Genomic DNA, 9,011 nt, shown 5'->3' with positions numbered 1-9,011 from the left:
CAGATTTCCCACCTTTATTCACCCGCCTTTCCCCTGTCCTCACAAGATACATCACCCTGTTGGGGGCAGCTTTCTGAGGGCCTTTATGACCTCAGAGGCTCTGCCTCCCTGCTGTTGGCCAGAAAGGTGCTGGGACAGAAGTGACCTCACCGCCAGCATCCACAGTGCTACAAGGAGCTGTTGTTCTCAGGAGGCCTCTTCCCAGCCCAGCCCATGAAACACATGAGGTCAGTGGCAGTGTCCTTGCTGCAGGAGATGCCCTGACACTCCCCTCCACCACCACCCCCAGCTTGGCCCTGGAGATCCTCAGGCAGCACCACTGCACACACTCAGCACACTGCTCTGCCCGCAGTACACCCCATGTCCCACACAGACTTGCCCCAGCCCAGAACATCTGGGCTGGCCTGAGCAGCCATTCCTGAAGCCCCTGCCCATGCTGTCCATAGCCACTGAGCTGGCAGTGCTGCTCTGCAAAGCGAGGGGCTGTGGTGCGCGAGGCCTTGCATTGAACTTGTGTGATTACATTTTATTTCACAGATGCTATGAGAAAGTCTTCACCGACTCACTTAAAGTGTTGTTGCACATTTATACAGCCTCCATATGAGACAGAACAGTTTCATTCATTCATAGTAGTGGGGGGAATTAAAATATTTATGTAGGAATGTAATGAACACAAGCAGTCATCATGACAATAAAAAAGGGAAGGGAAGGGAAGGGAAGGGAAGGGAAGGGAAGGGAAGGGAAGGGAAGGGAAGGGAAGGGAAGGGAAGGGAAGGGAAGGGAAGGGAAGGGAAGGGAAGGGAAGGGAAGGGAAGGGAAGGGAAGGGAAGGGAAGGGAAGGGAAGGGAAGGGAAGGGAAGGGAAGGGAAGGGAAGGGAAGGGAAGGGAAGTTATAAACACAAGCCTGGAAGGGGATGTACTAGGATTCATTATTGGTGGGTGAAGGGATCTTTATGAGTATTGAAAAATATCCCACATATTTGTTTCCTAACTGCAACCTTGAGCTCCTTGTTCTTCATGCTGTAGATGAGGGGGTTCACTGCTGGAGGCACCACCGAGTACAGAACTGCCAGCAAAAGGTCGAGAGATGGCAAAGAGATGGAGGGGGGTTTCAGGTAGGTAAATATAGCAGTGCTGAGAAACAGGCAGACAACAGCCAGGTGAGGGAGGCACGTGGAAAAGGCTTTGTGCCTGCCCTGCTGTGAGGGGATCCTCAGCACTGCCCTGAAGATCTGCACATAGGACACCACAAGGAAAACAAAACACCCAAATGATAAAACAGCACTAACCACAAGAAGCCCAATTTCCTGGAGGTAGGCATCAGTGCAGGAGAGCTTGAGGATCTGGGGAATCTCACAGAAGAACTGGTCCAGGGCATTGCCTTGGCAGAGGGGCAGAGAAAAGGTATTGGCAGTGTGCAGCACAGCATTGAGAACACCACTGCCCCAGGCAGCTGCTGCCATGTTGACACAAGTTCTGCTGTCCATTGTTGTCCCATAGTGCAGGGGTTTGCAGATAGCAATGTAGCGGTCGTAGGCCATGATAGTAAGGAGAGAAAACTCTGCTGTGAGAAAGATGGCAAACATAAAAAGCTGGGTAGCACAACCTGCATAGGAGATCGTCCTGATGTCCCACAGGGAATTAGCCATGGCTTTGGGAACAGTGGTGGTAATAGTGCCCAGGTCAATGAGAGAGAGGTTGAGGAAGAAGAAGTACATGGGGGTGTGGAGGTGGTGGTCGCCGGCTATGGCTGTGAGGATGAGTCCGTTGCCCAGGAGGGCAGCCAGGTAGATGCCCAGGAAGAGTCCGAAGTGCAGGAGCTGCAGCTCACACGTGTCTGAGAATGGCAGGAGGAGGAATTCTGTGGGGAAGCTGCTGTTGGACATTTTCTGCCTCTGGGCATGGTTGGCTGTCCATGTTGGAAAAGACATAGACAATTAGGACAGGGTTTTTGAGAAAAACCTACTTCATTTCTCACAGGCCCTTTGCACACCCACTTTCATTCTCCCCCTCTCAGGATGGTATAGTTACAGCTACCCAGCTGGCAATCTGCTCTCTGTTGTTTGAGTGCACTGTGAGGAACCTGGAGGCTTCCTCACAGAGAGGCCCCCACTTCTGGGGAGGTTCCTGTTGGTGGATGGCCTGAGATTTGAGAAGGGAATTCTTAGCTTTGTCCATGCGGGACTAAATTCCAAGGCCAGCATTCAGCATTTATGTTGGCACCCATGGCCATCTGCCCCTGAGACAAGATCACCGGGAGGGATTCTTCCGCTTACAATCATAGAATCATTAAGGTTGGAAAAAACCTCCAACATCATCCGGCCCAACCATTCTCCTATCACCAATATCACCCACTAAACTATGGCCTTAAGTATTACGTCCAAGCTTTTGTTAAACACCCCCAGGGACGGTGACTCCAACACCTCCCTGGCAAGCCATTCACATGCCTGACCACTCTTTCTGGGAAAAACATTGCTCCTCATTTCCAACCTGAACCTCCCTGGTGCAACTTGAGGCAATTCCCCCTTGTCCTACTGCTGGTTATCTGTGCGAAGCGGCTGACCCTCAGCACCCCACAACTTCTTTTCAGGTAGCCGTAGAGTCCTTCCTCTTCACCTTCTTCAGTGACCAAGTGACGGAGCCAGTAACCACTGAGACAAAGCCTGTTCTCACCTCAGCCTGTTCTCTGCTCTTTCTCTCCAGGCATGAGAACTGGAGAGGGCAGGATGGAGGAAACAACACTGTCGCTGTGCTGTGTGCCCTTGGTGAATTGTACCCATCATACAGAGGGGCTGTGCAGTAGCTTCATGCTCATTCTTCAGAAGATGGGCTGTGACACGGAGTCATACTGATGCCATTTCATAGGGCTTAGCTTCTCCCACTACACCTGTGCAATGTTCTCAAAGGGGTAACCATCCTTGTCTTCAGGCCAATGTGAAGTGCCCTAAGGATCAGTACTTGCGAAGGCAGAGCCAGATCATTTCTTAGTCCTTTCGACTGCCCTGCCAGGAGCTCCACAGGTTAGAAGGGCCCTTTGGCACCTTGTTCCCCTGCAGACACCTCCTGAGCACCAGTGTCTGATCCTCAGCTGAACTCCTCCCCACCACTCCAAGGAGCTGACACACCCAAGAGCCCCTGCTGAAGAGAAAGACTGAAACAGGTGGAGGGAAGAGGACAAGCAGCATGACCGAAAGAGGGGAGGGGAGAGACAGATGAGCAAGCAGAAAGGGGTCACCCTGCCAAGCCATGCCTGCTGCCTGCCAGGCAGCACCATGGCAGAGCAGTGGCTCTCAGCCCATTGCTGAGCACTGGGACAGGGCACATAACAGGAAAGGAAGATCTGCCTTCTTCTGGGGCTCTGGCTACACAGGAGGCAGCTGCTACCCAGGACCCTCCAGCCCAGAGGGCAGAGGCTCTGCTGGGTGGGAGAGGAGAGCTGAGAGGGGTAGCTCAGGGTTGGATCCTGCACTGCAAGGGATGGCAGGAGGTGCCTATATGTCCTCTGCAGCAGGGTTTCCCTTTTCAGTTCCCTCTTTCCCTGCTGATCTCTGCTGCCTGCAGCCGTTCCTGCCAGGAGCTGCTTCTCTGTCGTCACGTCTGTGCCCTGCCAGTGCTCCCAGAACCCATCCCATCTGCTGTGCTCAGCTCTGCCCTGCACCCTCTCAGTGTGTACAAGTGCTGAACAGCAGGTCACAAAAGCCCTGATGAAACTGGGAAGGTGATGCTGCTGCGTTATGAAGGCTTGTGGGTACTGAAAGGACTTTCTGCGGTTCCTCATAAAATCTGGGTTGACATAAAATCTTCTCTACTCTGTACAGCTCTGTTTCCATTCCCATCCTGATGAACCAAAGAGAGGTGAAAGCACAGCTTCAGGAAAGCCTCAGACTTGACCTTCCTTTTGAAGTGTCCCCTCTGACATGGTCTGGTGGGTGCCATGGAGCTGTGAGCAGCCTGACCCAGATAGACGTTTCCAGGCACCACCAGGAACCTGCCCTGCCCTTCCCTGCTGTGGGAGCTCCTTCCACCCACAGCTTCTCCCCGCAGTGTCCTGGGCAGCTGCCCAGGCAGGCTGAGTGCTGAGCTTGGCAGGCGGCAGAGGCCCTGCCCCAGCACACAGCCCCTGAGGCACAGCAGGGACCCTGCTCTGCACCACAGTGCTGAGAACCCCTGCCTGAACCCGGCCTGCACAGCCAGCATCTGACCTCTGAAGGAGGAACCCTCATGTCCTGTCCCTCTGACAGCTTTGGCAGGTAGTCCCTGCTCTGCACCATGTCATTCTCCTCTTATTCAAAGAAACTCTGAGTCCCCCTGACAGCTCCCATAGGCTGTGGGATTTGCCATCAAATCTGGAGATGGCACCAGGAACAACAGTGGTGTTACCCTGAAGCCAGAGACTTACCCTGTTCAGGCCTGTGAAGATTTTGTTCCCGCAGTGAGCTCTCAGCATCCCCCCTCCACACTGCCTTTAACATCTCCCTCCCTTCTCTCAGCCGCCCTTGTCCCCTGCAGGCAGTGCCCCCAGCCCTGCTGCGCTGTGCAGAGGAGCTGCTCCTGGGCAGAGCTGTCTCTCTGCAGTGCTGCCCGCTTTCCAGGAGCTCCCCTTTGGCCCAGGAGCCTGGCCCAGCTCATCACCACAGGGAGCTCTTGACAAGTCCCTGGGCCTCCAGGGGAATCAACTTTGAAACAACTTCTCCCCCTGTACTCGGCTCTGGTGAGGCCGCACCTCGAGTACTGTGTTCAGTTTTGGGCCCCTCGCTACAAGAAGGACATCGAGGTGCTTGAGCAGGTCCAAAGAAGGGAGACGAAGCTGGTGAGGGGCCTGGAGAACAAGTCCTACGAGGAGCGGCTGAAGGAGCTGGGCTTGTTCAGCCTGGAAAAAAGGAGGCTCAGGGGTGACCTTATCGCTCTCTACAGGTACCTTAAAGGAGGCTGTAGTGAGGTGGGGGTTGGCCTGTTCTCCCACGTGCCTGGTGACAGGACGAGGGGGAATGGGCTTAAGTTGCACCAGGGGAGTTTTAGGTTAGATGTTAGGAAGAACTTCTTTACCAAAAGGGTTGTTAGACATTGGAACGGGCTGCCCAGGGAGGTGGTGGAGTCACCATCCCTGGAAGTCTTCAAAAGACGTTTAGATGTAGAGCTTAGGGATATGGTTTAGTGGGGACTGTTAGTGTTAAGTTAGAGGTTGGACTCGATGATCTTGAGGTCTCTTCCAACCTAGAAATTCTGTGATTCTGTGATTCTGTGAAAATGAAGTGACAGAGGGAGTTAGGACAACACAATAACTTACTAACATTTTAGAAAAAATTTACTGGACTGGGCTGGGAAGAGGACAGGAAGGTGTGGATAGCTGGGGAGGCTGAGCTGGGTTGGCCTTCTGCAAGTGTCAGGGAGGACCAGCAGAGCAGGGGCTGGGCTGGGCCCTTTTCATCTAAAGGCTGCATGTGTAAACATGAGTCTGGATGTGTGGCCGGCCTTCTGAAGCATGAGCTGATTGGCAGGCAGAGAACCTGAGGGATTGTGCAGGGCATCCCCTGCACACACTGCTCCTGGGTGTGCTGGAAAGAGGCCTCCTCATCACAACAGCTCCTTGTAGTCCTGTGGATGCTGGCTGTGAGGTCACTTGTGTCCCAGCCCCTGGCTGGCCAACAGCAGGGAGGCAGAGCCTCTGAGGTCATAAAGGCCTTCAGAAAACTGCCCCCAGTAGGGTGACTCCTCTGGGGAGGCCAGGGGAAATGCTGGGAGAATAAAGGTGGGAGATTTGGGGGAGGTAAGAGGGAGTTGGCTAAGAGAAAGGAACGATTCTGAAGAAGAGAGAGGGGTTCAGGTAAGGCTACTGCTGCTGCAACACATAGTGGGAATAAATTCATGTTAGATCCTGACAATATTTCTAACGAGTAACCAGAAATCCTAGGCCTACCCTGAAGTGCTACCTCTCATCCTGAAATGAATCCTCTGTAGTAATCACCAACTTTGAACCTTACCCTGAAGACAAAGCCCATAACCACTCAGACATAACCATTTACCATTTTTTACCCCATTGCTCACTGTAATCCACAGCCCTTAATTCCTAGCATTAAATTGCTTTAACCCCAGCCCTCACCCAGGCAGAAATAAAACCATAACCAAAAATCCAGCCCATAATCTAAACACTGAATGGGTTCACAAAGCAGAACACCAAAGCCTCAACATAAGTCTCTGCCCAATCCCTAACCTGGAAGGCAAGGTCTAATCCCTAGACCTAAACCAGAACACCTAATCCTCAAATCCCTCATTTCTGGACTTTATTAATGAAAGTGAAGTGTCTGGCTGTGGAGGCAATGCTGGGGTCACTTTTGCCTCCGGAGCTGATAGACCATCAGCAGGAGCATGGCTGGGCAAGGGACTGGGAGCAGGCATGTGGCTTGGTTGTGTCTATCTGAGGAGCTGAAAAGCCTGCAGGAAGGCTATATTGCTTGGAAGATCATGGAGAGGTTCCTTTTGTCTGGTCAGTTGACTGGCCACAGGAAAGCTGATAGGTTGGGATGCCTGTGTGAAGGATGGTTTCTGAGATGTTGGAAATTCCCTTCGTCACAGAAAACTTACCCTGATCACGGTGAGAGAAAACTTGCTAGAAATTGAGGCTTGGATGATGGAGACAGGGCATGAAAGGGAAGATACATTGCTAAAAGGCTTTAGTGTCAGAGGTCACCTGGAGGGAATCTATTCTCCGTCCATACCTTTGTGTTTCAAGGCACAGCTGGAGAGGGTACATGAATCATCAGTGAAGGCACAGCAATGTTAAGCAAGGTAGGAAAACAAGATGCATGTTTTCAGCCTGCAGGGAAACTGGGACGGGAGTGGGACATCATCGGGCAGCCAGTGGTGGAGATGGACAAGGACACTGGCAAGAGTAGACTTAGCCATTAAAAACAAGGTCTTCTCCACAGAAGCCTGCAGTTGCACCTTGTAGATCCCTTGCACCAGCTCCCTCCTTAGAGAAATGGCCATGAAGGAGACCATGGTGGAGCAGGTGGACCTGCACTGAAGAAGGCTGCAGCCTGTGGAGGAACCCCACCAGAGTAGATTCTGTCCCAGAGCTGTAGCCCGTGGAGAGGAGCCCACGCAGGAGCAGGTGACCTGGCAGGAGCTGCTGCCCGTGGGGGAGCCAGGTTGGAGCAGTGTGCACCTGAGGGATGGACTCCGTGGTACGGACCCATATCTGAAGCAGTTCTGGAAGAGTTGCTGCCTGTGGGAAGCCCACACAGGATCAGTTCGGGAAGGATGTGATCCCATGGGAGGGACCCCACATTGGAGCAGGGGAAGAGAGTGACCAAGAAGATCAGAAACAAAATTCTATAGACTGACCAGAACCCCCTTCCCCTGTTCCCCTGTGCTGCTCGGGAGGAGGAGGTGGAAGATGGTAGGTGGGGGAAAGTGTTCTGGGCTTTCTTTACTTTGTTTCTCACCTCTTTAGCTTGCTAGTAATAGGCAATAAATTTTACAGTCTAGCTCCCTACTCTGAGTCTGTTTTGCCCATTGCAATAGTTTTTGAACACTCTGCCTGTCCTTCTCTCAACCTTTGAGCCCTTTGCATCGTATTTTCTCCCCCTTTCCCTTTGAGGAAGGGGGAGTGATAGAGTGGTTGTGTTGGAGCTCAGCTGCCCAGTCAAGTAAAACCACCACAGCTTGGAAGAGGTGATCCATGAAGACTAAGCAACTTCCTTGGTCCCCTCTTTCCTGAAGGTCTTTGTCCCATGGGACTCTACAAAGGAAATGCCCCAAGAGGCCAAAGTCTTCTTTCCTGAAGTCCAGGGTAGTGAGCCTTCTGTGCTCCCTCCTTGCTGCACTTAGCATCCTAAACTGCACCATTTCATGGTCACTACAGCCCAGGCTGCCCTTGAGCTTCACATTCCCCACCAGCCCCTCCTTGTTGCTGATAACGAGGTCCAGCATAGCACTTCTCTCCGCTATCAATGGAAGAAGGAAGGTATCATTAATGCACAACTGCTCTGATGCCTACCTCAGAGAAGTTGGGCTTGTTGTGGTTAGTGCTGTTTTAGCATTTGGATGTTTTGTTTTCCTTGTGCTGTCCTATGTGCAGATCTTCAGGGCTGTCCTGAGGATTGCCCCAGAGCATGACCAGCACAAAGCCTTTTCCACTTGCCTCCCTCACCTGGCTGTGGTCTCACTGTTTCTCAGCACTGTCTTTTTTGCCTACCTGAAGCCCCCCTCCATGTCCTCCTCCTCCCTGAATCTTTTGCTGGCAGTTTTGTACTCGGTGGTGCCTCCAGCAGTGAACCCTCTCATCTACAGCATGAGGAACCAGGAGCTGAAGGATGCAGAGTGGAACCTCATGACTGTTTTTCAGAAGTGATAAATTGTCTATCTTCCTTCTCATATCACTCATAATATAACTCATTACAGGTGAGATGTATTTTTATTTTTTTTCCCATTTTGCTTTTCATTTCTTGTGGTAATATTGTCCAAAAAGAAATTATTTTTTCATTTTCTTCCATGTAAACACCCACCTGTCTTGAATGACTCTGAGACGTGGTGGAAACAAGGTGTATTTCAAGTGTGTTTGAGATATTTTTAAATAAAAGGAAGGACCTGCAGTGACTTGCTTGTCTGAGATCCTTCCTCAGACACCTGTGGTGGAGCTGCAGGGGCAGTTGGCTGTGTGCAGAGAGTCCTGGCACAGGAGCACTGCCAGATATCCCCAGGTCTTTGTCTTTCCTGTCCACAGGCAGGGTCAGGCCAGGGGCACTTCTCTAACACAGCTGGCTCCGTATCAGCATCTCCAGCATAAAAGGGCATCTGCTTGGGACAGTGCCTGAAGGCTCAGCTCTTCTCCCAAAGCTTCTGTCATGGATATTGCAAAGGAAGAGAATTGAAGGAGGCTCCTTGCTTTGTTTGATTCCTTGTGGGCTTATGAGGATGAGATCAGCTGATCACCCAGGGTCAGCTTTTAGGCAGGGAGGACTGATTCTGGTGTTGCCTGCATGGATATGGTGACTCTACCAGCCTGTGTC

This window comes from Anas platyrhynchos, chromosome 32 (assembly GCF_047663525.1).
Source record: "Anas platyrhynchos isolate ZD024472 breed Pekin duck chromosome 32, IASCAAS_PekinDuck_T2T, whole genome shotgun sequence".
NCBI classification, from domain to species: Eukaryota; Metazoa; Chordata; class Aves; order Anseriformes; family Anatidae; genus Anas; species Anas platyrhynchos.
Note: the sequence above shows the minus strand (reverse complement) of the source record.